The following is a 6012-nucleotide window of genomic DNA, read 5'->3' on the forward strand; positions in this document are numbered from 1 at the left end:
TTAAGGCATGACTGATGGAGTTACAATGTAAAATACACATTTTGGAATAACTGGAAGACTGGAATCACTTTTGTACACATTTTAAGAAAAACAAATTAACCTGTATATCAGTGGCTGCTGCCAAAAATATACCGTATATATACGGTATATTTTATATACGGTATATTTTTTGGCAGCAGAAATGGGTCTCATAAAAAATATACCGTATATATATATGGGGTATATATACCGCATAAATATCCCCATCGTTTGTGGATATTATACGGTATATTCCAAAATATACCGTATATTTCGTACCCCGTTTCTGCTGCACTCAAAATATACCGTATATGTGACCCGGCCCATGACACGAGGTCAAAAACTAACAGAGCGTAACGCGTTTGTTTGGTTTTCTGCTGCATTGACACACACGTGTATAAGCAAGCAACAGATCAAAATATCACTGTGGACTGAAGAAATAACTATTTTTGAAATTCAATTGTGGGGAGAAGCGAAGGTTGGGGGGAGACTGCATGGTAACAGAAAAGATACCGAGATTTACAAAAGTATCTCAAACAAAATAAAAGCAGAATTTGTGGTAGACTTAATAACGCCAAAGTTATCGGCAAACGCCGTCGTCTTCTTTGCATAAATCTAGTCAATGCCCATTCTACATTTCTAGATTGTTTGTGCGGTGTAAATTCGTTGCCACTTCTGCTCATTAGATTTAAAATAGACAGCAATGCTACGACGTTTTGAGAAACCATCATTGTTTTGTTTTTGTCATGTAACCTCACTACACGAGACTCTAGGTCAATCCATACTTCCGTCTCACGAAATGCATTTTGGGTAATGAAAGCCAACTTTTTTACAGCCTAACCACGAAGTATGTGCAGCGGAAACGGTGCACAAATTTCATATACGGTATATTTAATATACGGTATATTTATACGGTATATTTGGGATTGGCAGCAGAAACAGTGTGTAATTTACAGTAGCTGGAATACTCACAGTACTAACTACTAGATTATATAACCCATCCTTATGCACACTATATCAATTTTATTTTAATTAAATTATCAAAACTGTATGATCTAATTACAGAACTGGAGAATGATAAAAAAATAATCGAGTAATTAATTCAACAATGTAGGACAAAGTTCAACTTTGAATTATAATACTTTACTTAACAATTCATTTGTGTAAAGCTCTCTCTACATTATCAAACTTTATGTGACAAAAAATGTGATATATGTCATATCACTACCATATTTGGGCATATCACACTTTTTTTGTTAAACTAGTTTGATAGTGTAGACAGAGCTTAAGAGATTGCAAAATCTGTTTTGGGATTTGCCTATTCCCACGTCAGGTTAATAATATAATATAATTAATTGCTGTCAATACATATTTTTAATTTTATCACAACTAAGAATTATATAATATAATTACTACTAAAATATATCAATGATTATATCATTACAGTTCACACATTAAATAAATAAATAATAATACAGCAGGGGAAAATTTCACTTTAAAATTTTGTTTAGCAATATTGCAAATCAAACTTATTTTTTAGTCGAGAAACATAGTTTTTTATTGTATTTTTTGCTACACAAATTTAGAAATTTGTAGCAAAAAGGTTGTTTTGTATAGCTTTTTGCAATGCTACACTGACGAAATTATTCCCTGTACAGTGCTGAAAAAATGTAGTAAACAAATTTCTCATACACTATAAATATTTGTAAACATATCAATTTGAATTGTAGATACACAGTAACAAAACAAGCACGAATGTGCGATACTCGGGGTACAGCAGCAAACGAAGCTGTAATGACGTCATAAGACCGGATGTAACGTCACAATCACATACTAATCGCTACCAAATACGGCTATACGGTACCATCTTGGAGACGTGATATGTCCCTGTAGTATATTCATGCCAAATTCCAGCTCAATACTACAACGAATAAGGGAGGAGTAGTACTTTATAAATCGCACTTTTTACTCAATAGTGTCGGATGGAGGAGAAGATGAGAGAGTGCTAGACTCGGGTACCCCAAGTAAAAACAGGATTTGGTATGGTTGTATTGTATACTAACAAAGTCGTGATGAAGCAATTGAAAATGAAATACTTACTGTTATGTTTATCTAATTCCTTCAAAACAAATAAATATCAAACATTAAAATCCAAATGTTAAACTGATTGTTTAGGTATAGGATGCATTCCCAGCAATGGTCTTTATTATCCTGTGTCCTGAATAAGCTGAGCCGCTAACTGGCTACCTAAACCAAAAGCAGTTGTCAACCTTGGTTAGCAGTATTCTATTACCAGTGGCTAGCTACTACCCTGTTGATGGGGCAATAGCTTTAATGATTGTTTCCCTCAGGCAGTTTGGGATGTGCAAACCAAAATTCACTAGCTCCTATTCCATCTGTAACAGCAGGAAGTGAATTTTATAAAATATCAAGTTTCTAAATCACAGCTACATTCACAGTTCTTTTGCAAATAATGTGTCATGGCACTCATAAATGATTAAGAAACAGAGTGGACAAACCATTAAACAACTACAGTATAAAGCTCTGGTCTGTCTACACTATCAAACTAGTTTGACAAAAAGTGTGATGTTCCCAAATATGGTAGTGATATGCCCAAATATGGTTCATGTCCATATATTGGCACATCACATTTTTTTGTCACATAAAGTTTGATAGTGTAGACAGAGCTTAAATGTTTGTACCTTATAATATCATTGTTGACATAATGACAATTTTATAAATATAAAAGTAAATAGATTCTTATCTTTTAATTTATAATAAAACTAAATTGAAAGGTTGTTTTTTATTTTGTTTAACAATACCACATACAAAATTCAATTATTTTTAAAAATTAAGAAAAAGATGAACTGCAGTGGTGGATCCAGGATTTTGAGATAGAGGAAGGATGAGGGCCCAGGGCCTAAAAGTGGTGAAATGAAGGGCTGATCTTAATTTGTTGTCCCTATCTTTTGCTGAACTGAACTGTCACAGTTTAATAAATAATATGAAATTACTATTTTCAACTAACTATTACTACTGTACTAACAAAATATTTCTTTTTTAACTTTTTTAATCATATAAATTATAAGTGAAAAAACACATTTTTTTTAATCACTTTACATTCAGTTAGACATTTTTAAAATCACTTTACTGTACATTCTGTTAGTCATTAATGATAAATGAATGTGGGCACAAAATGATACAATCACAATTAGTACTAGAAATCTCCTATGCATTAAGTTAATATGGGATAATAATGGTGTGTTTTATTTCAAACAGTCTTTGCTTCTGGTAATTGGCATGATAAACCAATCAAGGTTAAATGTGTAAGTTGTAACAGTAGCAACATAACTTGGTAAAATAATGAATAACTTGTGGGTATGGAAGAAGAAAACCTAACATGAATGACAACCAGGTACAGTATGGGCTGATCATTAGCATTTACTTAACTACCAATAATTAATATGCTCCCTTCTGTTTTTTTTTTATTATATCGATTAAATTACCCGGTGTCTGTCATTCTATTGTGTTTTGTGGTTTCAATAATTGTTTATTGATTGTCCCCCTGAAAAAAATGATTTGTTAAATTTTGTTGGCTGAATATGCCATTTTAATGTCACATTATATTTATTCATTAACATTTTGAACAAAAATTGAATCGAACAAAAATTTATTTACCTGAAGAAACTGTAATTCAACAAAAAACAAAAAATAGTCAAATTAGCTGCCAGCCAATCGGTTTTTGGTTGAATTTAACCATTTAGTTTGTCATTTTATATGAGAAAACATTTTTTTTTTACGGAAGGGATTAACTTTATTAAAACTGCAAAATGACCTATTTAATAAAATGTTTTTATTAATCTTCATTTTTCATGTTTTTGGGGGACTATACATCTTTCAATTCTTATTCAGTTAGCAGTTACTTACACATTTTAAGTAACTTCAAATTAAGAGCTTAGCAAATCAGATCAAATACTATACAAAACCATTATCAATTTAAAGCCTTAATTGCACAAAGAATTAGGGCTCATTAGTGTAATGAGGTTCATACTTATCACCAATTGAGAATAATCATATCATTGAAGCTGCTTAAATAAAGAGGATTTAATAGCAATGTTTAGGATCTTGACAGGACATAAATGTCTAGACTAGGTCAAGTCGGCCCCAAACCGTCTCGGCCAAAGTCAAGTCGGCCCCACGTCAAGTCGGCCCCAAGTCAACTCGGCCTCAAGTCAACTCGGCCACAATAAAGTATGGAACGCAAAAAGTACTTAATATTATTATGATTTAATTACTATCCACTCTTTAAAAAAAAATGAAGAAATAAAAAATATAATATAATTAAATAATATCATATAAAAAAATGTACCCGCGTGTTACAAAAACACGTGCAGGTACTGCATTTTAGTAAATCGAAGACGGAGACCTACGTTCCACCATTTGGCCATAGAAAAAATGATTGTACAACGTTTTTGTCCTTGATTTGCGTTTTTAAAAAAGGGGAATCCCCTGGTCAGCGAAAACACAGCAGTTGTATGTAGATATCGAAAAAGCTGCCAAACGCGCAGGGGGAGGCGCAGCTACGAATTGTTTTCAATTGTGCAATTTGAAATTTTATTAAACGTAAATAAAGGAAAGTTGGTGAAATCATTCATATGTTTTTTGCTATATATTATTGTCTAAATATTAATATTCATTAAAAGTCAGAATTATTCATAGTTAAAAAATGGTGAAGAAATATTATTCTATCAATCCCCTTCATTTGCACTTTTTGCGTTCCATACTTTAAAGGGGCCGAGTTGACCGATTATTTTTTGGCCGAGTTGACGTGAGGCCGAGTTGACTTGAGGCCGAGTTGACTTGAGGCCGAGTTGACTTGGGGCCGACTTGACTTTGGCCCAGACGGTTTAGGGCCGACTTGGATCGAAATCCTTTGAACATGAAGAGGGATAGAATTATTTAATCTAGATTCACAATAGAAATAAAGACATAAACTATGCTTAAGTAGCAGTACTCAGTAAGTAAACTAAACGGTGTTACCATAACATGGTTACCTCCGCCAGGATGACGAAAGGTTATGTGACCAATTGCCTGTGTTGTTTGCTTTCTACTCAAAATTATTGCTCGATTTTCGTAATATTTTAAAGGATTGTTTTAAAGCTGTATTATATGGTAACACATCTGTCATTAAATTAAGGTTTGCACTCTCTCAGTGCCCTTCTAGTTATAATATGTCTGTTATTCAAATGTTTTATTTATTTTATGTCACATTTACATCTAGCTAGTAGCTAGTATACTTGTAATAAAGGCCCATAATATTACAATAGGACGATAATGATTGATGATATTAAATAGATAATTAAAATATATTTTTCTTACATAAATTAGAAAAAAAAAATTATAAACTATAATTTCCTAAACTATATAAGATATTTTCACACGTCCAATCAAATGACGTCATTAGATTTAGTAAAAGCAATAAAATAATATAAATAAAACCCATAAAACTCACACCATACACCCTACTACCAGAAATACCTATGGGGCCAACAGAGGCTAAACTAGAGTAATAATAGATTAGGTAAGTAGTAGTTTAGCCTAGAAGAGTGGAAAGAATGGTGTGCACATGATGATGATGGATGGATAGTGCCAGTGGTGGTGTGCACGGATGGTGCATGGTACACTATCTCTCACTACACTCACGTTAAATAATTGATTAAAATGTGCTTACCATATAGTTTTAATATCAAATACAGCTATTATATCATCCTGCAACTTTCCTTTACAAGAAAACAAAGTTAATTCATCGATAATTACTCAAATATTGCGCTAGGCCAAGACTTTTTAGACGTGCAAACACGGTTTGTTGATGAAATAAAACTTTCTCCACGCATGAGAGAGTTTCTACTAGGTTGACTAACTGGGGGCGCCAAACATATCCAAACTGCTACTTTAGTAGAACATGTTCTAGGGCCATTTCTGGACCCATAATTA

At 32.7% G+C, this 6012-nt stretch overlaps 1 protein-coding gene across 1 annotated transcript in view; it reads right to left on the minus strand.

Annotated features, from left to right (window-relative positions):
- The window catches only part of LOC140041006 (zinc finger protein GLI3-like), a 38160-nt gene extending 32263 nt beyond the window's left edge, over nt 1-5897 (minus strand). The window contains exon 1 of the mRNA XM_072087358.1: nt 5750-5897. The gene's annotated coding sequence lies outside the window, so the exon portion shown is untranslated. The remainder of the gene's footprint in view (nt 1-5749) is intronic.
- Between the last annotated feature and the right edge of the window lie 115 nt (nt 5898-6012).

Source organism: Antedon mediterranea, chromosome 2, assembly GCF_964355755.1.
Source record: "Antedon mediterranea chromosome 2, ecAntMedi1.1, whole genome shotgun sequence".
Taxonomy (NCBI): Eukaryota; Metazoa; Echinodermata; class Crinoidea; order Comatulida; family Antedonidae; genus Antedon; species Antedon mediterranea.